Source organism: Pseudopodoces humilis, chromosome 4, assembly GCF_049639895.1.
Source record: "Pseudopodoces humilis isolate 2021_Gansu_Grassland_sample_001 chromosome 4, ASM4963989v1, whole genome shotgun sequence".
NCBI lineage: Eukaryota > Metazoa > Chordata > Aves > Passeriformes > Paridae > Pseudopodoces > Pseudopodoces humilis.
The window spans coordinates 44320002-44346418 of NC_142203.1; positions in this window are offsets into that span (position 1 = coordinate 44320002).

The window sequence follows — 26417 nt, forward strand, 5'->3', positions numbered from 1 at the left end:
AAAAAGTTCTTTTTTTCCTATAATCATTTTTAGCTACTATGGCATAACAAAAGGTAGAGAAAATTGAGCAAGTATAAGTCCTAGAGTTTCATTATAAATCATACAAATACTTAAAGTGTAATTTTCCCTTTCCATAGGAAAAATGAAGCAATGCTCTATCTACCTTAAGAATTACTGTGGTTGAAAAAAACTTTATTGCATTTAGCTAGCAGAATCCTATTCATAGCAGTCTTTGGATCAAGATAAAAGAAAACATAATTTTTTAATCCTCAGATTATTTTCAAGGCACCTTCAAGGTAAAAGTTTTCATTGAAGAAGATTTATGGATAAAATATTTATCCTGATTCAAATCCTCCCTGCTTAAGCATAGATGATTCAGCCATTAGAGTGCAACTCTTAGAAATATGTCTTGTTCTACTCATAATATGTAAAATCATTATCCAGTGACAATATAAGTTACAAGAACAATTATTTTGTACTGAACTTCTCATGAGTACAATAATTCTTCCAAACACAGAGAATATAACAACTAACTTGAATATTACAAATTGCTTGACAGTGCTCTACTTTTTAGTTAAACCATGGCACAAATTCAAAATTTATCCATAACAAATAAATTTGCATGGCATTATATGAATTCTGTTGTGCTTAGTTTGTTAAAATGGAATTAAGTTTTAAGTGACTTGCAGAAAATAATTTAAGTACCACATTAGAATTCTCTATGGAAACCAATTAATTATAAAGAATGAGAGATTATTTGATATGTAAAAAGTGCTGGTTTCCAGAATCTCAAGATTTTAATGCATATTGAGAAAAAGGGCATTCCAAGGTCTGAAATACATGTGAAACACAGGATAAAACTAAAGAAAATATAAAGATGTGACATTACTATCAAGATGTGATAGGAAGTCAACAGTGTCCAACACATGATAAACAACTTCTGCTAAAAGGAAGTAAACAACTACTCTAAAACAAAGATTTCATAATTAATGACTATCCATTACTATTTTGAACTTAGATCTGTGTTATTCTCTGCATTGTTTTCTAATGTGCCTGTGTTTCTTCACTTTTGCTCTTAGGTATTACAACCAAAATACCAATGTTTATACCAGATACTTAACTTGCACTTAATTAATTTTAACAATTTTACCAATGGTAGCTTATTATGCTTATACCAGTGTTATGGGACCCTCTAATGGAGGACCTTGTGATATGCAACATTATAGATAAGAATTTCACAGAGTAAAAATTCTTTTGGAAGAATTTCTCAGCACACAAATTCATGACAGAAGATCATAAACAGCTGAATTAGAAAAAAAAAATTCATCAGCTTTTCAACTTTGGTGGATTTACTATTATATAAATCTTTTATGTTGATAAATGAAATCTGAAAAATACCTGTAGGAGCAGATAAAGCATCTACAGCAAACTACTGTCTGACTCAACAGCAAGTTCACACAACTTTTAGTGGGAATAAGTGCCTAAAGTTGAAAGCAAGCACTTAATAAATAGGTGACACAAAACCTACTTCTTAGGTCCTGCCAGACTGAAATTGGCTGAGAGATTGGATGATGTCAAATTTGTAGCTGGAGTCAAGCTTCCTTTAAGCGCAGGGGATCAGTACCATGCCATGTGTGCCTCAGCTTATTGGATCTCTCAGCATTTTGGAATAGTGTTCTAAATGGGTTTCAGAGATTGAGCATAAGCACAGCTTCAGAGGCTAAGGAGTGTTGTGTTCTCTTCATAATTATTTCAAAAAACTTGTCATTTTGACAATATATGTAGACAACCATCACAACAGAATGTGACTTGGATCACATTCCTGTTTTTACAAAAGGATAACTACAATTTTTAAAAATGTATTCACTAAATCTTTTCCACATCCTAAAAAAGGTATTGTTTTGCTAATAGGTCTCACTATGCAAATTAAAAACAGATTGAAAGACGCTGGATTTGCTAAAAGACATTTGATGGATAGGGAAGTTGTGAAATTGTCTTTTTTGTAACTGAGTGTTTTTATAGTCTCACAAAATCACTGCTTTTACAGCGTGTCCATTATCTGCAGCAGTTTTTCTCTTCAGATGTCCTGGAAATTTTTCCTTCTGAAATTGTTCTATTTTATAATTTAGAACAATACAGGACCCTCTCCAGGCTGCAGAATACATACATTTAGATGATAAATCTGCAGCAAAAATGAAGATTTTGTCTAATCCTACACTTTCAAGTCCTTCAGTGTTCAAGTAGCATTTGTCCTCTACAAGGTCTCCTTCTCTTCCCTACTTTTTCTACTCGGTCTTTACTGCTTCAGCTTTTTGACAGATTGAAACACCTGTTCAAATCTCCAAAATAAATTAATGTGAGCAATATTTTCTAGCAACATGAATATTCATAAGAAAAAATGAAGAAATAAAACACGTAAATTGTTTAGTTTCTCTGAGATTGCCAAGGAATAGTCATGATAAAAAAAACAAAACCTTCCAATGCTTCTCACTGTGCTGTTTGGTTGGATTTTTTTCCACTGGAAGAAGATGCTAGTCTTTCCTTTAGCAGTGCTGTGACTCTGAGGGTTTTTCATTCCCATCTGAAAGCATGCAGGTTGATACTTTATCTCCTACATTACCAATCCACATAGACAAGGATCTTATTTAACTGAGCAAAGAGCTGTGCAGTATGGAAAGCGATAAGTGGAGAAATAAGAGATTAAAGCAGAATTCATCTGACCATTTTCAGTCACAAACTGCTTAAGTCACTCAACTCAAACTTGGAAAAAAGATTAAAAAGATATGAGAACAGGGCAGGGCAGGGCAGGGCAGGGCAGGGCAGGGCAGGGAAGGGAAGGGCAGGGAAGGGCAGGGCAGGGCAGGGCAGGGCAGGGAAGGGAAGGGAAGGGAAGGGAAGGGAAGGGAAGGGAAGGGAAGGGAAGGGAAGGGAAGGGAAGGGAAGGGAAGGGAAGGGAAGGGAAGGGAAGGGAAGGGAAGGGAAGGGAAGGGAAGGGAAGGGAAGGGAAGGGAAGGGAAGGGAAGGGAAGGGAAGGGAAGGGAAGGGAAGGGAAGGGAAGGGAAGGGAAGGGAAGGGAAGGGAAGGGAAGGGAAGGGAAGGGAAGGGAAGGGAAGGGAAGGGAAGGGAAGGGAAGGGAAGGGAAGGGAAGGAAGGGAAGGGAAGGGAAGGGAAGGGAAGGAAGGGAAGGGAAGGGAAGGGAAGGGAAGGGAAGGGAAGGGAAGGGAAGGGAAGGGAAGGGAAGGGAAGGGAAGGGAAGGGAAGGGAAGGGAAGGGAAGGGAAGGGAAGGGAAGGGAAGGGAAGGGAAGGGAAGGGAAGGGAAGGGAAGGGAAGGGAAGGGAAGGGAAGGGAAGGGAAGGGAAGGGAAGGGAAGGGAAAAACTTTACCCTAAAATAATTTTAGATAAAGTTGGGCAAGTAGAAGACTCAAATACAGTAGTTAAGGTCTCTACTTAAACAAGATGGGAATAATTTTTCTAATTCGGTAGCTCAGCATCAAGATGTCATTCCTTAAACTTTCTTTCTGGTATTTATGTTTCTGCCCTCCAAGGGATTAATGTACAAAATTCTACAGCATGCCTCTAGTGGCACGTGGAAGCATTTCTGATTCCACAAATACACTTAGAACAGGAAATGTAATCATTCTGTTAACTCACAAATAGCTCATTTAAAAGGGGGCAGGGGAAGGAAACACATCTGGCTATGTACATGAACACCGTCTTTACTTGCATACACTTTAATATTAGTTAGCCTTTCTTCAGGGGATTAATAATTAAAATTTAGTCCAGCATGGTACTGATCAAAATCATTTCATGTAAATAAGCAAAATTATTATAGAATTTCCAGTGTTCAATATCAAAATGATTTATTGGTATTGCTCTGGTATTTTGAGTTCCGTCTTTTGTGAAGACTGAATAAAGCCTTTGCAAAATGTTTGCCTGTTTGAAGATGAGCAGGTGTCCTATCTATGCTTCTCTGGATTTTCTCTACTCATCTGCTTGCTCTTTTACAGAATGCAAAGAGAACTAGATATAAAGAATAGCATTCCACAGCTGTGACACATTACTTAGCTGGTCAGATAGCACTGCTGCAGGGGATTTTACAGCTCACACGGATGGCACATGTCATACATGATCATAAATGAATTGGTCACCTGTGCTCCTCTCCTGGAAGGGGTCCAGTCCAACGCTGAGGGATATTGGCAGCAGCTGTGAAGATGCTTTCTCTGCTGCTGTTCATACTGCATCAGTTTAATGGAAAATAAGACTACTTTACATTTTATGTTTGCTAATCTGACACAAATAGTAAACTTGTTTAAAAATAAATGCCAACATAAATCATGCTGAACCTTACCCATGTGTTGCTATAACCTCTTCTGCAGTCTGAGTTCTTCAGTGTATTTTAATTAATGAGATTTTAAGCTCTATGAAAATTTTCAAAAGGGAAAAAATGTCAAAACAAGAAAATAATATCAGCAGCAATAATAATCACAGGATCACAGAATCACAGGATGAGTAAAGTTGGAAGCGACTAGTAGCAGTCATCTAGTCCTGCTCAAGCAGGGTCCCCTAGGGCAAAGTATGCAGAAATGTGTCTACATGGCTTTAAAATATTTCCAGTGATGGAGACTTCTCAAACTCTCTGTTTGAACAGGGACAGCTGTTCCTGTGCTCAGTCACACAATAAAGAATTTTTTCCACATGTTAAGGTGAAATTTCCTGTGCATCATCTTCTGCCCACTGCTTCTTGTCCTATTCCTGGGCACCACCACAAAGAGCCTGGAAACACCCTTCAGATACTTATAGATATTGATGAGGTCCTCTTTCAGTGCTCCCTTCTCCAGGCTAGATAGATCCAGCTCTGTCAGCCTTTCCTCAAACGAGAAATGGTCTAGTCCCTAATCTTCTTTGTAACCCTCTGCTCAACCTGCTCCAGGGGGCCCATGTCTCTGGTACTGAGGAGGAATAACAACAACAATGCTTATGGCACTTACATAGACAAGTAATTAAAAGCTGGAAGTTACAAAAACTTCACTTTTAGAGTATGTCAACCACTCAAAAGTAGAAGATTTAGGGATGCAAGTCCCAGCTCTGAAAAGGAATTTAGGGGCTGTAGCCCACAGTTGTACATAGACCTTTAGCTCCTGTAGTGAATTCATCTTCCTAAAATGTCTGGACTAATTTTGAAATGAGCATTAAGTTTCCACGTTACTTAGAGCCTTCTGATTATTTCAAGCTACTATGCTTCAAGATTGTGTTCTATACAAAAAATGGGACTTTCAAAAGCAGTGATTGACTAGCTAATTTGGTGAGAGGGCTTTAAACAGAATGACTTGGCTGGGGTCCAAAGTGGCAATGCTCATGCCAATGCTTTCTCCTGGGGAATGGCCATGCCAACCAGGCAAGTTTGGCTGCCTCAAGATGAGAGTCCTAGGGCTAACCACACCAAGGGTGTGTATGGCTATGGAGAATCCTCTTACACCCCTCCTAGGGAACCTGGATGCTCGACTACCTCCCTGAAGTGTGTGTACACATATGCACAAATCAGGGGGAATAAACAAGATCTGGAAATCTATGTCACAGAGCCATGATCTCACTGCAATTTCAGAGACATGGTGGGATAGCTCATCACTGTAATGTTGTCATGGATTCCTGTGTACTTTTTAGAAAGGACAGGTCAGTGAGGTGAGGTGGTGGAGCTGGTCTTTATGTGAAAGAACATCAAGCTCTGCCCAGGGACAGACAAGGAATTGAGAGCTTATGGGTAAAAATTCAGGGACAGGCTAAAATGGGTGACACTGTTGTGGGTTTTTACTACAGGCCACCTGACTCAGATAAGGAAGTTGATGAGGCTTCTATGGGCAGCTGGAAGTAGCCTTGAGATCAGAGGCCCTGGTCTTCCTCTGAGAATTCAACAACCCTGGTATTTATTGGAGGCACAATGTAGCTTGGCAGACACAGTCCAGGAAGATCCTGCAGATTACTGATGATGGCTTTTTGATGCAAGAGGTGTAGAAGTCAACTAGGAAAGGTGTGTGGCTGGATCTTGTACTTACAAACCAGGAGGGACTGAAGATGAACACTGGTGTCAGCCTTGCCTGTATGGAGGAAGTAAAGCAATAAGCAGGACTCCATCCCTGAACTTAGAGGCTAACCTAAGCCTCTTCAAAGACCTACTAGATGAATTCCATGGGATATAGTGGAGAAGGGGGTCCAAGAGACCTGGTCAATATTCAGGTATTCTTTCTCCTTTTTTTCTCCTAACTCAAGACCAGTATATCCCCATGACCAAGAAATCAGGGAAAGGGGCAGGAGACCAAGATGGGTGAACATGGAGACTCTAATAAATCTTGAAAAGAAGAAACAAATTCATGGGATGTGGCAAAAGGAACAGACTACATGGGAGGACTGTAGGAACATTGAGTATGCAGGGATGTGATAAGGAAAACCAAGGCCCACCTGGAATTGAGTCTGGCAAGGGGTAACAAGTACATCAGCAGCAAAAAGGAGATCAGGAAAAATGTGGGGCTGCTGTTGAATCAGATGGGTATCCTGATGATGGAAGACATGGAGAAGGTGGAATTACTGAATGTCTTCTTTGCCTCAGACTTTACTGCTGAGACCATTCTTCAGGAATACCAGACCCTGGAGCCAAGAGAGAAAGGCTGGAGAAAGGAAGACTTGCCCTTGGCCATTGAGGGTTTGGTTAGAGATCGGCTAGGCAGACAAAGCCATAAATCCATGGGCCCTGATGGGAAGCATACACATGTGCTGAGGGAGCTGGCAGATGTTGTTGCTAAGCCCACTCTGCGTCTTCTTTGAAAAATAATAGAGGAGAGGTGCCTGATGACCGGAGGAAAGCCAGTGTCACTCCCATCTTCAAAAAGGGCAACAAGGAGCACCCAGGAAACTGCTGGCCAGTCAGCCTCACCTCTATCCCTGGAAAGCTGATGGCACAGATCACTCTGGAGGCTGTGACCAAGCATATAAGGACAAGGTTATCAAGAGTAGTAGTGAGGATGGATTCACCAAGGGGAAATCAGGCCTGGGCCAATCACATAGACTTTTATGATGGCATGGCAGATGAGGGGAGATGTCCACAAGTGGATGGTGTCTACCTGAGCTACAGCAAGGCTTTTGACACCGTCTCCCATAACATCCTCACAGGTAAGCTCAGGAAATGTTGGTTGGAGGAATGAACAGTGAGATGGATCAGGAAGTGGTTTAATGGCAGAGCTTCAGAGGGTCATGATCAGTGCAGCAGAGTCCAGCAGGAGGCCTGCAGTCAGTGGTATTCCCAAGGGATCAGTACTGGGACCAATCTTACTCATCAGTGATCTGGAGGAAGGGAGGGATCAAATGCACCCTCGGCAGGTTTGCTGGTGACACTAAACTGGGGGCAGTGGCTGATCCACTCTGCTGCCATTCCCTGGGACCTTGATCTGCTGGAGGGTTGGACAGAGAGAAACCTAATGAGGCTCAGCAAGGGCAAGTGTCAGGTCCTGCTCCTGGGGAGGAACAGCCCCAAGTGCCAGCACAGGCTGGGGCTGACCTCCCGCAGAGCAGCTCTGTGGAGAAGGACCTGGGACTCCTGGTGGATCACAAGTTGTCCATGAGCCATCAGTGGCCCTGTGGCCAGGAGGGCCAGTGGTATCCTGGGGTGCAGAGTGTGGCCAGCAGGTCGAGGGAGGTGACTCTCCCCATCTACTCAGCCCCAGTGAGGCCACACCTGGAGTGCTGTGTCCAGTTCTGGGCTCCTCAGCACAAGAGAGACAAGGAGCTGCTGGAGAGGGTCCAGTGGAGAGCCACAAGGATGGTCAGGGGTCTGGAGCTTCTCTCTTGTGAGGAGAGACTGCAGGAGCTGGGCCTGTTTGGTCTGGGGAAGACTGAGAGGGGATCTCATCGATGCACAGAAACATCCCAAAGGTGGGTGTCAGGATGGTGCCAGACTCTTTTCAGTGGTGCCCAAAACCAGAATGTGGAGTAACAGCCCTAAACTAAAACACAAGACATTTCACCTCAACGTGAGGCAGAGTTTCTTCACAGTAAGAGTGGCAGAGCACTTGGACAGCTGCCCGGGGAGGTTGTGGAGTCTCCTTTTCTGGAGACACTCAAACCCCACCTGGACACATTTCTGTGTCACCTGCTTTAGGTGACCCTGCTTTTGCAAAGATGTTGGTCTGGGTGAAGTCCAGAGGTCTTGCAATTTTAATGATTCAGTGATTCTGTGACTTTGAACATCTAAACTTAAATACAATGCAAAAAAAACTGAGCAATACAGATAATCTTTAATCCTCCTCTGAAAACTTGTAATTTGAAAATTTATATTGTAGGTATGTAAATTTTCCCACTCACATTTCTTAACTGTGATTTTAAGTAAAGAAAGCTCTGAAACTGAGAGTGTTTGAGGAATTAATACAGAAATAGTTTTCAGTATTTGAAAATCCAGGAATTTTAAAGAGGTAAAATATGGTACCCACTTTCCCTGAGATTTTTATGAAAGTAAGCTTGAGCTGAATTGAGCTTATATTCACCTTTGAAGGGCTAGGAATGTACAGCATTCCTGTAAGTGGAAAAAATAACATATTATTAGCCTTCCAGCTTTTGTTAAAAATTAAAGAAAAGGTGTATGAAGTGACATCATTTGCCATTTCATGTTTTTCAAGTACTGTAACATCACTTTTGTTCAAAGAAAGTCCCATGCATCCTTCAGGCAATGTCAGAACAAATGAACAAAAGCTGGAAATCCAGATATATCATGCTAGCTGCCACGGAGCTGCCAGGGAAGTAGCTTAATTCAAGGCATTGCTGAATGGTTCTGTTTCATTGCACAGTGCTCAAAAAATGTTGGCTGCATTATTTTGGTATATTCTTCCCATTCCCCCATCCTATTTTTGCATAATATTCAATCTTTGGCACACAAGAAGCATCAGCCCATTTACCTAACATGACCTATCCAAAAATAAACTGCAGATGACTGATCTTCAGTATTTTCAGCAGATGGCAAAAGAGGTTCATACTGAATGGCATGAACTTCCTAAAACCGAGCACAGCAGCAGCTGACTCCAATTAGGCCAAAGGGAAACATCCCTTTTTTTTGTTACAAATTGTCCCAAGCGGATATCTGAGAGTATTAGAAGAAATATACTTTCTCCCTAGTTTTACACTGAAAACAGGCCCTTGAATAAACCCCATCTTTAATGATACAAAAACCTTTCTTTCTGCTTCGCTGTCACAGAGCTTCTTCTCTACCAAATATTTTTGTCAGTCTTTTCTCTCTGTGCATTTAGGGATGCAGCACAAATGATACTGTGTCTGCAATGACTGTGTGGATCACCTGCACAGTTTGTGTGATTTATATGTTATCTGAATCTCACACCCCCGTAGTTTTTTTTCTGTGCATTACTCTTTTCCTCAGGACAGTGACCCAATTTACAACAAATTATAATCCAGAAGAGAAACAAAGAAGAAATAAGAATAGCTGACATTGATGCCACTATTTTGTAGGAATCTGTAAACTCATATTGTCTTCTCAAGCCTTCCCACTCATCACCAGGTGATCTATTACAAAAGAAATCAAACCCAAAAATCAAAACCGTCAGCACCTGAATTATGCACTTCCTGTGTCATGAATTCCCACAAATGTGTAGTACTAGTGGTATTAGAAATTAAGAATAACCCTGGAATATCTTAATTAGAAATTAATAATTGCCCTAGGTGCAAAAGATGAGAAATGTATGGGAAGAATCACAGGTCAGATTGGATTCTTAATCTATCTCTGTTTCATAAAATATAAAAGGCAGTAAATAATTATTCCTTTTCTTTTCCTTTCAGTGTCAAACCACAACAATACAAAATTTTCTATGCTATTTGTTACGCTTCTATGCTATGAAGAATTATTTTATTTTTATTTTCATCCAGTAGCGTAATCTAGATTTTTGAGTAGCATCAATACTTTTTCGGTGAAGTTGCAGGAAAAATGCACCAGATGGCTCTATGGTGACATTTGTTTGGGGTTGACTGCCAATAACCTGATAAGAATATATGTGATATCTTCATTCCATGAAAATGTGACTGGAATAGTTATTTAAAAACTCTGGATAAATACCTTTATCTTTTTAAGTTTGATATTATGAGCAGAACTGAGAGAGTGATTGAAAAAAAGGCAGAAAATAGATTGAAATTTAGTACCTTGACTATGAAAAAAAAAATTAAAATAAATCTCAGCCAAGGTAGAACTAAATGGATACCCAGAATCCAATTTTAGGATGTGATTTTTGACTTTTTTCTTGAGTGCTACACGTCAATAAGGAAATTAAATGTGAATTATGTACTCTACTAAACAAGAATGACTCCTTATTTGTGTACAACCAGAAAAGGGCTAATCAATTTTCCCTAGTATTACAGGCAGCTTTTTTGAATCTTCATGTCTCTTTTTAAGCTTCTTGTATAAAGTTGTGCCTCTTAAGGCAGGAAGGGCTCAAGTCTTAACAAAAGTTTTTGGGCTAAACAGGGATTTTAGAATGAATTCAGCTTTTGATTTGAAGTGAGGAATGAGAGAATTTTGGAGCTGTGTTTCTGCTGGGCTTAGCATGTCTTTCAATACAGAGGGGCAAATGCAGCCTGAAATACAGAGGGTGTGGAAAATCAGGGCAAAGAATACATCACATGCTTTACAGAGCTGCTGCAGGACTGGGATGAAACAGGTCATCAGCTGGTTTTGGAGGAGCTGGGAGACAGTGAGCTCTAATCTCCAGCCAAGAGTGAGAGCTGATGGTGGCACAGCAGGTGATTCTACAGTGGGATGAATGGGGGACAAAGAGCCCTCTCCAGCTTTCCCAGTCAGACCATGACTTACATACTTCTGCTTCACTGAAAGTTTCAAATGAGTAAAAAGATTAATTTTAGAAGAAAATATATCTACGAATTTTTTGAGAAGATCAAAACATTATAGAGAAAGCTGTTAAGACCTTTTCAAAAGATATTATCTATCCTGTTCATTAAGATATTCAAGTTTTACAGGGAAACCTAGAAATACATTGATCATCAGGCAAAAAAGACAGCAAATAAAAATATATAAAATTAAGTGGTTTCCATTTAATCAGTATTCAACTAATGAAAGCACAGTAAAGAATCATATTTTTCATAGCTGAGATAATTACCAGCAATATATATGCTTCCCAGATTCTGACTCTACTGATTTTTGTAATAGCAACTGATGCACAAGTGCCATTTACTCACCAGTTTTTAAAAGATCAGTTCTTTAAAGTGCCACCATAAGAGAAGCCAGAGCTTTTTTTGTTTAAGTCCTCTTTGTAAAGGCATCACTCAGTGTAAAAAAAAAAAAAAAAACAACAAACACCCTGATAAATTAGAATACTATAATAATATTTCACCAGATGAAAAACCACTGTAGGAAACACATGGGATATTAAAGAAAAAATTATAGTACTGTAAAAATAAAAGAATCATTGCTTGCACAAAATTTCCAAGTTTTTTTGGTACTTGTATTACAACCAAAATAAACTTAATACCAAAAATCTGGATCTTTAGTGTTTACATACAAAAATTCATAGTTCTAGTTCAGAAAATGTCTCCAGGTATAATGCAATCAAAATGACTGCTTTCACTTAGTTTTCTCTGCAGTTTTTCAGTGAACATTTAGAAGGTGCCACACAAATGGATCCTGGTGACTCCCTCTGTCTTTCTGTATTTCAAGCCATCAATAGTTGACTAAGCCTTGTAAAACTGTAGCCAAAATGGTGGAGTCACAAAATTGGAAAAGACTACAAGATGTTTTTTAATCTTTAGCTTTCTCACTTGAAACAAATAGAATTTTAGCATTTTTGACTGATCTTCACAGAATCATGGAGTTGCTTGACTTGGAAGGGACCTCAAGTTCCAACGTTCATCTAACATATTCATAAAGACATTCTGTGATACAGATTTCATAGACTTGACAGATGTATCAACTACTTATCTATCGTTAGAACAAATCTTTTCCTTAATATGTAGCCTGCTTTTGTTGCTCTAGTTTAAATCCAGCAATTCTTGTCTCATGGGTACAGATTAAAAACTGTTCTCTCTGTTTCTACACCTGTTACTTACAAATATGAAGGTCACGTACCCTTCCCTTTACATTCTTAAGAGGATGCCTTCTGAGACTTGCTTAAAGACAGTATAAGCATCAATCAAACATAATTTCCACTGATAGGCAGTAACAAATTTCTTTATATGTTTGCCAGTCTGAGAGTCACTGGTTTCAGGATGATGCTTTCTTCTAGTCACAGAGCAGAGCAGAAGTCTTTTATATAATATCTGCTTACTTAATTCTGACTGTACTGTCCTGCTCTAATCTCAACATACTCAATTACAAAATATATGTGTCCCACAAGGAGTACTTTTTCATCTCTCTGACAATAAAAAAAGTGTGGGGAAGTGGTCATGAAACAAGAAGAAGAAGGTGGCTTGTATAAGGTACCTCTACTGAAAGCAAAGTTTCATTAAACTCACTGAATGACTTCTCTGAGGTGGAACTGAAGTGACACACAAAATGGGCTTTTTAGCTAACCTTCAGGTAGCTGGATGTGGATTCCCTGACTCAACAGGAGTACATTTAAGTCTGTATAATCCTCTTTTTTCAGTACAGCACTTGAGGTACAGGGAAGAGCAAAGACATATAATGAGTGTATAATACGTTTCCCTCTTTCATTAATTTTGTTTTCTCAGATATACTTAAAATTTTCTTTATAGAGATGCAGAACTCCCACCAGCTCACTAAGTCTTTTATTTTGAAATTATAAATAAGAATAAATTTCAGCTTTCTTATTATGTTTGCTATTTTAGCTACTGCACTGGATTTCTGAAACTGTTATGATTGAGTCATCCTGCCTAATACCTAAATAAGATACCCAGGGTAGCATATATGTCCCATTAATTTTACTCTCCTGGAGGATAGATATCATGAACATGCCAGTATTACATAGAAGAGATGACAAATAGCAGTCTCTTAACAAGAAAAGGATCTCTGTGTGTTTTTATTTTCCCATAGACCCAGAAAACAACACAATTACAACCAACTGGGCTCTTTATATTGGCAGGATTTTACCATTACAATTAAATTATGTAGAGCTGAACAATTAATCCACTTTCTCACCTGGAAAAAATGACGTTGCTTGTGGCTGACTGAGTCAGACAAATGCTGGTGCATGTCTGAATCCAAACCCAGTTTCATTTTGTTTCATAATTACAGTGAGTGCAGAATACCCTATGAAGGAGGAAAGTCAACTGACAGAGGGAAGCTTTAATTCATGTCAAGAAAAATCTATTCCCATCTCTTTTACAGATAAAGCAAAGAATAAGGAAAGATTAAGTAAGAAGATAAAAAAGGAAGTACATGGGGATCAGAGCAGGACCCTTGGAGAGACTGTTTTCATTATTTTGTAACTTTTGCACAGACCTTTTTTTCATATTTTGTTTGCCAGCAAAATCCAGTGGTCTAAGAAGTCCTTTTCAACATTTTTTCTGACTCTTTGTTTCACTGCTACTTGGGAAGAAAATGCTGCAGCTCAGCGCTTGGTTGCACAAGAATATATGAAATGGCTCCATGATATCTGTGGGGCTCAGGCAGCACAGAAAAACTGCAAGTGAGTGCCATGTGGACAGACAGGCATCAGCTGAGCAAAACTGTGGGAACTCATCACTCTGTGAACATGGCTGTAGGCAGCCGGACCATAGCTCATATTAAGCACTGCTTGGCAGGTGACCCACACAGGTCTCAGTGAGGTCTGAACTATCTAATCCTGTACAAACCAACCACAAACATGATCTACAGATGTGATAGTGAGGCCTTGCTCCTATACAGAAAGGCAATCCAAATAATCCCGTTTCCTCCATCAGGGAATTCAGAAGCAATTTTAAGAAATTTCCTGCAGTATTTGTCAAGTGCTGAATTTCCCCTATATTCAAGATTTTCTAAAAATATCAGGTAGGTAAGGAAATAAAGATTTACTTAAATCTCTTCCTGGTATCTCAAGCTGTATATTTTTCCAAATGACCAGCTAGTATCCTGACAAAAATTAAGCAAAGCAAAAGAAAAATAAGCAACAGTTTCAATGGAGATTAGTAAAAACTGTGTGGTAACAGAATGGAGAAGTAAACAGTAAGATGTTCATTCTTTCTCATTTGTGTGACTGCTCAGTGAAAATATCTGAAAGACTACAAGGACCCAGTTTATCACATGTGGAAGGTGCCAAGACAGGAGCAGAGTCATGCTATAACAACACCATACCCTGACAATTTCAACAGCAGCAGAAGGTTTCTATTCTAAATCCCTTTCACTGCCATAAATTAAATCTGGAGTTATTAAGATGACTAAAGAAAACTTACACAGTTTCCACAGGGAACTTTGATGCCAGTCCTGCTCCTAGATGTGGTCAAAAGCCTATTGATGTGCTGACCAGAAGAGAAGACATCTGTAGCATTTCAATACACATTTCTCATCAAAACACCAAGAACAGTAAATAAAGGTAGGTGACATATGTTCCCCCTCTCTTTTTACATCTTCTGCAAATAGATAGCAGTGTATGCTGAAAATGTTATTTAAGAAGTGGAAAAGTCAAGGCAGGTAAGTGTTAATAGGTCCACCTAGAAAGAACTGGTGCTACAAATTGGTGGATTGGCACATATTGAAGGGTGGAGACAGTTCTCATACTGACTATAATTCAGTTTCTATCACTTGTGATAGGACATAAAATTGTCTTTAGTACTCAACAACCACAGTGAATATTGTAGCACTGAAATAAAATCATCAAGCTCTGTGCAAATCTTACTTCTTTAAAGTGAAAAATCTAATAGAGAAATACAGACCCCATGACAAACTCTAGCTTAGAGTCTTGATTAACAATAAGGAATATTCAAATGAATGCCCATGACATTAGGAGTGAAACCTAATAATAAAGCAGGATGCAACACCATGTGAATTATATTCCCCATTTCACCATATGATCACTGTGACACAAGATGTCCAAATACCCAGTGTTTTCAGCCCTTCTTGAAATGGTGATTCCACCACAAATCAAGGGAACTGTTGATAGATGGGGAATGCAATTTGGTGCATTTCTCATGAGAACATATACAATTCTAGTCATGAGAAAGATCTGTGTATTAGAAAATCAAAATCTCACTCTTGGCTATGTCAAGATCTAATGGGAGAAGAAGGAGGGAGAAATATTTTGGAAGTTGTTCAACATAACAGTGTTTGAAGACATAAAAAAAGGGGATAAAGATGGAGAAGAAAAGTGAAAAAGGCTGTATTTTAGAGAAAGTAATATTTAATGACATATTATATTGTCAAAGCAAGATGAAGCCAACTTGTAGCTGTCGTATGGATTAATTATAAAACAGGTAATCTGCTACTACAGAAATTTCAGGATTTCTTTCTACTAGCTTTAGGGCCTGACTTGTCAGAGGCATATGTTGATGTAGTTGACGTCAAAACAGATGTATATTAGCTACACTCATATTTGTGTCAAATCCTTTTACATTTTATGCTCTTTTTCTTTTGTCATGAAGAAATCCCTGCAAGTGTAAGCAATTACATTTGACAAAATCTTGCAGATAAATTGCAGTAAGTGATGACTCTGCTCTTCACCGCTCAAAGAATTTTTCTTGCTACTACCCAATAACATTATCCCAATTTCTATTGCATTGCTCTTCAGAACAGAATAATGAAAGTGGCCCATAGGCTGTTATTTCTTGATTAGATCTTTGCCATCACTTTATACAAATTGATCTAGAGCTATGTGATAAAAGGCAGCAAAAAGTTACCTATGTGGAAAACAATTAATATACATGAAAGAAAAATTTTGTTTAGCAGAAAGCTAACCTTTCTTTAAAGGTTTAAGTATATTTATTTTTTTTTTCCTTTAAAGGTAAATCTGAGATAACTCTGTAGTAATACAACTTGCAAAGTTTTACCAACTTATCAAATATCTACCAAAAATAACCAGTGAACTTTCACTGGAGCATGAATAACTTCAATTACCACATTTTATGAGAGTATGCATCTTTCCTGGTGCTGGTGCTGGCACTTTTCTGACTGAAATAACACCCCAGATTAGACAACTGTCTGTGCAGAACAGCTGTCTGTATCTACTTACCCTTGACTCAGGATAGCTCTGTGCTGGCCAGGGACAGCATGGGTCATCAGCTGCCAGTGTAGAATGGACAGCAGGATTTCAGCAATCTATGCTTAGGTCAGTGCTTCCATGGCAGAGCTCATGCCCAAGTGGTTAGGTAGTATTCTTATTTCTGCCAGCCAGGATAGAGAAAATTTCATCCAGGAAAAGTCAATTTTTTAATTTTTTTTTTTAATAAAAGAGGGAACTTCTGCTCACAACTGAATGCTGTTACCACAAATATCTCAGTAAATGGGAAAAAAGAAAGCAATATTGACTTTACAAATTATTTCATTATGAATAAAAAAAGGCAAAAAAGAAGTTTCAAGTCAAAAAAGGGTTAACTGCATTTCATTTCTCCATGCTAGAACCCAGAAGAATAGTGGCAAGCACTGAAGCTAAAACAAGGTCAAACAAGTGGGGTTAAGCAATGTGCTACTGGCTGGAGCCAGGCATACTCACATTGTTAATTTCTAACCTAGCAAATTACTGAGGCACAACTGAAAGAACTTGCGGCTTTTACAGAATGTCATGACTGCTATTAATACAGTACTTCAGGTAATTTAGTTGTCAGGATGTGACAACAGTATTCAGAAGGCCTATAGTATCACACTGCAAAAATGTAGTATAAGATTTATCAAGATAATTGTGTTGCCTGAAAATATCTAACGTACTTGATGGTAATCAGTAGTTTCTCTCGTAAATTAATTTCTCTTATAGATTTCAACCTTCCTCCCACCAGCAGATGTGTATGACTCAGTGGGCTAAGGAGTATTGTACTCATTTCAAAGGAGTGCTCTTTCCGCCTCTGCCAGCAGCCATACATACTAATATGGACAGACTTTGAGAATTACGCTCTGCAACCACCGTTAGCAGCAATGATGATGGACGTCAAAAGGCAGGATGGATGAGCAGCATGAGCAACTAATGTGTGGTGAAAAGGGAAGGATGCCTCTCTCAGGTATTCAGAAAGTGCCAGTCATCTGAATGTCTGCCCAGAAATAAAACATCAGCCACAAATGCAGCTCACAGCATGCCTGTCTACTGCAAAGACAGACACCTCATGCATTAGGCCTAGCAGACAGTTCGGTCAGGAAGGCAAAGAACCACGGGGCCAAATAAGGGAACTCAAACTGACTCAAATATTTTACTGCTGTTATTTAAGACTCATGTTGAAATGAAGTCATTATTTACTAACCCCAGAAGTAATCTGTCGTTGATGGAGCTCTCCTGTAATATCTGTAACACTCTATGAAATATTCTTCTAATCTGATAGCTGTAAATACTGAGGTCCCTGAGTGGAGAGTTTAGCTAGAATTAGAGTTTTCACCCTAATTCTGCTGAGAATTGCAGTTTCAACAAAACTCCTCATCATATATTGCTGCCTTTACAACTTTGACTTCAGTGAGGCTAAGGCCTTGATGAAGAGAAAGATAAAATCAGTCTCCCATGTCATCAGAGGACTGATACTTCCCATCCAGCCTGCAGCTCTGGGACAAGACAAGAAAAGGTTTGTCCTTTTTCTGGAAGGGCACATATGAGCTGATATGGGAACTGAACCGTCTGCGATGGATAGTGGCTTAGCTCACGTAACTTGCACAGAAGGCATAAACCTGAGAGCAAGGAAAGAGGGATACTGAAAGGATGGAGACTAGGATGTTACTGGGATCATTCCATAATAGTCCATGTTTCTGGTTCTGGCTTTCAGTTGGTTTTGGGACCTGTCACATATAAGTTCATGTACCTGGTCCAGGTTCACAATTGGACCCCTGCCCTCAGGTACCCCTATACCTGCGGGTATTAAGTTCACCACACTCCTTGGTCTCTGCAGCCTGCCCCCAGAACATGCGGTTTCTGTGGGTTTTTTTATCTTCTTTTGACATTGTCATCTTCCTCAGTTTTCTAAAGTAATTCAGAATACCAGAAGACATGCTGGCCTTGTATTCAGATATTCAAGACCAAGGATAACCCTATTAATTTTATTTGTAGTTAAATGCAGTTTGGTTTCTAGTATCCTTTCATGTCTTTGTGAATTCCCTGGAAATGAATGAGAGCCCTCTTCCCATAGTAGTGGTAGCTCATAGTAGCACTTTCCTGTGTGGTTTCTTTGGTAACTACTTCAGCCCAATCTGTAGAGTTTCCTTCAGTAAGGACAATATTTGGATCTTTTTCTACTACATATGTTTTTCCTCAGAAAACCAACCTAGGAACAGGAAAACAGGGAACACTTGGGTTAAACAGTTATTATTTTGTCTGTTTCTCTGTTTCTGTTTTCTAAAATTTTCTCTCACTGCTCACTCCAGAGTTTTCTCTGAAATAAAGTTGAATGCAGTGCAACACAGAGACACCAAACCTCATCTGTTTTTCTAGAGTCATTAGAGTACTAGAAGTGCAAGATTTCTCTACCTTTTTTAAGATTTATATTTTTTGGTATAGGTAAGTGGGAATAGTTCACCTCTCATCAATCACACAGTGGCAGTATTGCTGCTGTGTCCTATTTCTTTGTCTTTACATTGCATAATTCTGCACTGCTCTCTCTACTTACTGAAACTATTTCTCCACACCAGCCACTGCAGTACTTTCACAATGCAGTCATTTTCATGATCCACTTCATAGCTTTATGAATGGAAAAATATTAATAAGAACCGGCAAGAAAAAAAAAATATATATTTATCTTGTCTTCAGAAAACACAGTGAACAGGTACCACATCTGCACCAGAGACATCTGCCTTTATCAAATGTAAAATGATGCTGAAGACTCACCCATTCTCCATTTTTGTTTGTCCATTGAGCTTAGAAGGCAAACAAGCAGAATAAGCTCAACACATGTATCAGGCAGCTCTGACGAGTCCTGTTTGCAACAACTAGTGACAATGGCTTAAGTCCACTGACTGGCAATAAGACCATCTTAGCAAACAGTGAAGCATAGCCAGTATCCATGGCATGACAGACTATTAAGAAATTATTTCTGGTATTTGCTCTGGGATGAAAAGGAAAACACCCCCCTTGCCCAAAAACATGTTCTTTTGTGAATGCTAATTCAACCCAGGAGCTGAGAAAAGTGAGAGAATACAGTATGTAGATAGAAGCCTCTTCAGTATGGAATTTTTGCCTCTGGTCATATCTTTCAATTCATTTCTCCCCAGTGCAAAGCCTTTGCCAGTACATCTGACATACAGATACACCTGGAAACCTTTTCAGTGTTCAAATTTTACATTATCATCTAAGCCACACTTAGCTGACATTTCAAGAAGCTGTTCACTATCAAGAATCAAAAAGACTTCACTGTAACAAAACCATAACATCCAGGTCACCATGCAGAGCTGACACTTTGCTACAAAGCATACAAAAAAATAAACAGTAAAAGACCTAAATTACCATTTGCAGATATCTGAATCAGACTATTCCTTATCTAAGCTTATATGCCCAATGTAATTCTTTCTTTTCACTCTTCAACTGTATGTGGCCTATACCATGCCCGCACAAAAATACACAAAACTAATAAATAATACTTTTAATTTCCTTGGTATTGAGGTATCAGAATATTGTGATTCAGTGCACTGAAGATCTAGTTAATGGATTTAGTTCACATTTTTTTTCCCACAAACCTGTGCTACTTCCAGCACTCCAGGGTATCAGGGCAGAATGATACCTTGCCATGCCTAGCAATATGTGCTGGTGCTGCTTTCAGGAACCACCATTGGAATAGCAGTAAAGCAGGTAAAGCTGCCCAGGTGGTGACCAAGGGCTCCCTCAGCTCCATTCCTGCTATGAGATGTGGAGGGATCTGGCTATTGCTGCTGTTGTCTGGTGTTCTCAATGAGCTTCTGTGTCTTACATTCTCTCACTAAAATTGAGTTCACTTCAGCACCGGCCAGAGGCTGTGGTTCCTTCTGAGCTGTGCATCGTGAAGGTGAAGAGTTACAGTCTTTGAAAAATGCTCTAGTGTCTAATGAAAACAGCTCAGTCAGAAGGCTCTTTGTATTTAGATCAGCCTCATATTTTTCTTATTTTCTTTTTACATCCACCTAGATATTTTAAAGACTAGTTTTATATTATGATAAACATGCAACTTGTCCATTAACATGTAAATAAGTTTTTAGTTTGTATGATTAAAGTGTAGTTGAAACCACACAGCTGGAAGTAAACAGGATATCTTTTCTATAACATGTAAGCAACGAGTAATACTTTGAAATAAATCTTTAGGAGAGGAACCCCAATAACTAAAATACACAACATTTTCAAGACCTAGTTTAATTTCCAGCTGTCATCAACCTCGTCCCATGTCTGAGTTGGAGACAGAAATAAAAATAAAAAAAAATTACAATATTTTAATTTATTATGAGAGGTAGTTATGAAATACAAGACAAAATTATTTTATTGTATATTTTTTCTTCCATGTGCAGAATGTTTTTCAGTTCCTTTTGTTTACGTTTAAATCTTTCATCCTTCAAGTGAATGCTGCCTTCACCAGAAACTTGGATAGTAAACCAAATGACCTGGCAAAACCAAGAGAGCTCTGGACAGGATGATTGGCTTTGTAAAGATGATTGTCTGAAGATTTTTTCATGCTTTATACAGGAAAGAGCTTCATGTAGACATGAAGGTAGACAGATGTTCTTGTAAAATCCAGATTTTTTGCAAAGGAAAAGGGAGAAAGACTTACACAAATTTCTTTCCATTTTATAGTGATTTTAATCTTTAAAATGCACTGAGAAGCGCTGGGAGGCCCCAAAATCTTTTGGTTCTGTTGAACCATCTGTTTCAGCCTCAGACATAGCCACAGTGTCTGCTGTCTGAAGCCTTTGAAGTATCTACAGATTGGACTTAGACTGCTCTCAGCGACTCAAGGGAGGAACCAGAGGTTTGAAGGAGGAAAAAATCCTCTGCTTGCAGCCAAGTTTTGACTTATCTGTCAGCTTTGGTCCAATCCAATGTAACTTCAAAAGGCTTCAAAGTGCAGACACAGTGGCTGGAGCTGAAGTTGACTTTGGAGAATTTTGGATCCGGAACTCAATTAATTAAATTAAAAATTAAATTAAAATTAAATTGCAAATTTATTAAAATGAAGTCATATAGTTAAACATATACTCCAGCTCCTTCTCTATCCCATTGCAATCTACTGATAGAATGTACTCTAGAAAAGGCAGACATTTGACAACAAAAATTTGTTTAATTGTTGTTCAGTTTAATTTAATAACCTCTGTTCAATCTGTGAAACAACATGGAAGGATATTAAAAGATAGCTGTTTGCCTCAGGTGCTGAGTAAACTGGTCTTCCACCCCACTGCTGAGCTCAAGGTGAGTCATTGCTTTCTCATACTTTTACGTGCAGATGCTTGATGTATTTAAAACCTGTGTTGAGATTTATGAATACTCTGGCTCACAACTCCCTTCACTTCTCAGGCTTTTTTCACTACCAGAATGTTTTAAAGTTTAGAGTGTTTTAAAACAATACTTTATCAAAATATACTAATTTGAGTAAATTTAATTAATGTGGAATTCCAAGGTCTCCCTACTAAATATAGTGCCATTCTTAAGGCTAAACTTTTTACTAGAAGGGTTTGTTTTTGAGAGAGGAGAACAAGCATGTCAAGAGGGTGCTTTGGGGAGGGCTACTTTGGATGCCCATTGAATCTCCATTCTTCCGGGTCAACAGCAAGAATGTGAAATCTTCTTGTCATATCCCAACAAGATACTGTAGTCCATTAAGTCAATTGAGAAAATTCTCTCTCTGTGTCTTCCTTTTGAAGCTCCTCCTAGAATTGTTTAGGTTGGAAAAGACTTCTGAGATGATTGAGCCCTTAACACAAGCAAGTCCTCCTGTTTTAGGCAAACAAATATATCCTTGGACTCTGCATTAAAATATCTCTGCAAAATGAGGAAAGGCAGTATTTCTCTGCTGCTATGACCATACACTTTTTATTTAAGGTGAAACCAGCTTAGGAAAAGTAGTGAAAAACTCCTGGGATATGGCAAAACCTGTTGATTAGTCAGTCCTCTGAAATGCAGCAGCACGTAAATATTTCAGGGGAAATAAAGGAGCTTTCCATTTGTGTCCAATGTTTTTGTGACCTCTCAGAGACTGACTGCAGACTCTAAAGAGATACAACAGCTTTTAGCTCTGTCATTCAGCACAGAAGCTGTCTAGCTGTGGAAAAATATGAAAGTTTGTGTTGGCCTTTCCACTTTTTAGTGTCGTTTAGCAGGTTTTGTTGAGTTGAGCGAGTGTCAGATGCTACTGGCACCTACACTGCGGGGTTTGCCCACTTTGGTTGCAGTAAAGAGAAATAAAATCTGTTCCAGACTACTTTTGTTACAGTGAGATAGCCAAACCTGAATGATTCTTGCAGAGCTTGTTGAAAAGCTGAAAAGTAGTTTGTTCTTAAGGACAGAAGTAATTTTCTTTGTTCTCATCCAAAAGGCTTTTGTCACAGGCACAGAAATTACTCATAGTTGTCTCAGTCATTAATATTGAGCACTAGAAAAAGCTCATAAAGAAGGATGGCCTTCCTTGTGCTGACATCCCTTTCACCAGGGAAGGAGGACGGTCATAAAAGAGAATCCAGTCAGGTAAATTCACATGTTCCAGACTAAATTTTTAACATAGTAGACATATGAAAGACATATAATGCATTTCAAAAGAGCTAGGGAAGCATGTTCATACAGTGCAAAAGAAAAAGTTTCTTTATTTGGAACATGCTGGGAATCCTGAGTGGTGATCATCAGTCTAATACTTAATATCAACATTTCTGGTTAAATGGAATAATACCAATTGTCTAATTAGAAGAAGCACTGTAGAATTCCCTTCAGATGCACGATTTTTTAATTAGGTAGAATACTCTCATTTGATCTTTCACACACAGCTCCTTCCTGCTATACCAAACACTTCCACTGACATATGGTCACACTTAATACAGCAAGGAACTTTAATGAAAGAGCCTAGGGCAGGAAGGAGAAAAAAAAAGCTTCACACAGCTGAGAACTAGTTGAGGTAAACAGGACAAAATCACCCTTACTTGCCTAACTCTGAAACCAAGTAAATGAAAACAGTTCTGATTTCATTTAAGTCCAGTTGTGAACACACGATCCCTTGTGCCTTTTTCTTTTCATCCTGAAGGTACACCTCTAGCATCTTCATCAACATTTTAATAAAACAGTCAATTGGCTGAAAAATTTCCATATTGCACTCAGTTTGGCTGGGATGGGGTTAACTTTCTTCATGGAAGCTTGCATGGTATTGTGCTTTGCATTTGTGGATAAAGTAGTGTTGATAACACACCAGCTATCAGTGTTTTTGCTGTGGCTGAGCAATGCTTGTACAGCATCAAGGGCTTCCCTCTAAACACTTGCACCCCCAAAGGCCAGACTCCAAAACTGGGTGACAGTCAGAGGCTGGGAGGGAACACGACTGGAACAGCTGACCCAAACTCATCAAAGGGGCTTCTGAGTTTCTTTCCTCCTCTTTCCTTGATGGAAAAACATTCAGATAAAAAAGAACAAAACTCATAAAATATAAAACATATGATATTACTAAATTAAATCTTTTTGTCCAGACAAATCCTCAAAAGTTTTAAAGGCTCAAGCTGAGGAAAGCGTCATTCTTTCCCACTTCCTTCTGAAGGCAGACATAGGGGATCTACCCCTCTAAAAAGGTTTAATTTACTTTCTTATTGATTTTGCTGCCCAAAATACAAGGATGAAGAAATTTCATACAAATTTTTGTATTATATGGGTAAAAAAATGTAAGTGTGGAGAGAGATGAGAAACAACAGTGCACTTTGGTAAAGTCAGAAAACAGAAGCTCAAAATTCTGAACAGTAGAAAATGATTTAAATGTTTAGAAGTCTTTTCAGCTCGAAATCAGAAATACCTGTTTATAAAAGCAGTCACCAAACTAATTTTAAATGCAAAGACTATTCTAATTAGAAAAAGTTTTATGTTAAATTTTGTATTCATATTTAAAAAATACGAAATGAAGAAAAGCAAATATTGAATGACTGAGTCCTCCAGCAAGTAATACACAGAAAGTTTCAGTGAAAATATCAGCTATAGGCATATCTGGAGGCAAAGGATGGAGGTACTCATTTCCTTTTTATACCTCTGTCCTACCAAAAGAAATACCCTGTTTCAGGGACAGAACAACTTTTCTAAATTATTATTTTTGAGACAATGAGGATATTTCAAGAAAAATCCAGGAAGTATTGCCTCCCAGTTTTCTGGAGTTGAAGCCAAAAATAATTCCAAATAAGCACACACACATAGGAATGAAAAGTTTGACCAAGATACAGAAATACACAAGTGAAGGAGAAATAACATAATCTAACATGATCTTATACTATTCTATACCAGACTTCAACTTGTAGTTAGCTATAATTGTAGCTTTAAATAAGAAAAGAAGATATGCATGTATTCAACTTGTAGTTAGCTATAATTGTAGCTTTAAATAAGAAGAGAAGATATGCATGTATTCTTCAACATCCAGCATCTCATTTTCCTATTCCTACACCCATCTGTTTTTAAAACATTTTGTAAAGCACTTACACTAGAATTACAGGGAAAAGGAATAGAAAAAAAAATAAATAAAGAGTAGAAAAGGAGAGGCTTCAGGGCCCAAGAGTCATTTAAGTATGTCTCAACTTGCTCCAGACCCTGAATCAAGGTACATTTCATAGGACAGTAATGAGTAAGTTATTTTATCTGAATAGTCAATCTAAAATTGTTTCACATTTTTCAACTCGTAATCAGTTTTAGTTATTTTTAGTTTGCATGTCCTATGATTTTTAATCTGACTTTTTTTCCCTGCAGGTAAAGCATACCAAAGAGTAGGCAGAAATACCCGTTGCCCCACAGCTAATAAAAGTCAGAGTATGTTCTAATTAAGAAGTAAGGATGACTCATTATATAATCCACAGAATTCATAAATGTTGGGATCAAATGTGGATAAGGATTTCAGAGCAAGATGTATGTAGATAATTTAGCCCTAGAGGAGACTACTAGAGCCAAGATTTCATGATTTACCAAATGGATTTGCACTTATTATAGTACAGCTAGAACCCTTCTGACTAACTTGGAAATGCTGTATGATCTTTTTTGTAATCACTTCATAACTTCCATTAACTTCTGTTAACTACCAGGATAATGGTTCATTGTTAATCCTTCTAGTTAATTATCCCATTAAGATAGCATGTTTTGCTTTACATGTTTTAGATTTCTGCTGTGTTTTCTTGAGGTCCAAGAGAGATTAAATTATGGAGTGAAACAAGGACATGGCACAGAAACATTGAAAAGTTGTTTTTCCCATGTAAAAAAATCAGAAGAGACTTGAAGAGAAATATTGTTTTATTTCACTTTCAGCAGGTTGCTCAAATTCAGTTCAATCCACAATGAAATTCTAAGCTGGATTGAAGAAACCAAGAATTGTTTTCATGCTATAGCCACTACTCATTGGAAACAAGGTGTAGAAATCACAAATTAAATCTAGCTGGTCTAGAATACTGCAATGCACAAAGAGTTTAATTTGTTGTAAAATGAAACAAAAGTCAATCTATGCTTAGAATTAAAAGTGCAAAATTGTGGAGTTCTGTATCAAAATAAAAAAAAATTAAATATATTTGCTAATATGAATATGTTTTTCCATAAAGAGAGGGAAAAAAGTAGCACTTATTTCTGCTGGTGAGAATACCACCATTTTCATTATCTCATATCATCTTGAAACATTCTAGCTGGGGACCTATCTGCAGAGAAAAGACTTTCTTAAGATTTTTGGCGCAAGACAGATCAGATGATACAAATCAAGAAGCATCTGAGAAAACTAATCTTAACAAAAGTGAAGTAAGTGTACTTTCTGAGAGATGACAGAATAATAAATAATTTGGGAAGTAATGGGGAAACCATAAGGAGTTTATGACCACTGCAATTAACAAGTATATATGTTTTCTCTTCACAAGCCTGAAACTGTCTCTTGTGGTAGCTGTAGATGGATGCTAGTGCTGTAAATGATGAAAAACACAATGTAGCCTTTTAAAGTATTTATGTTTATAATTACATTTATGTTTTATTTATAACAACTTATACAGACCATGTTAGGCTTCAGGCTCCTTCTGAGCCTTTTGGGCTCAGAACAGCAGCCAGAAAATGTAAGTTCTATTCCACTGTTTTCTGACCCAGAAGTGTGTTTCAGCTGACTACATCAGCATTTCTTTTTCTGATGTACTTTGGATTGTCAGTTCCCCAAGGCAAG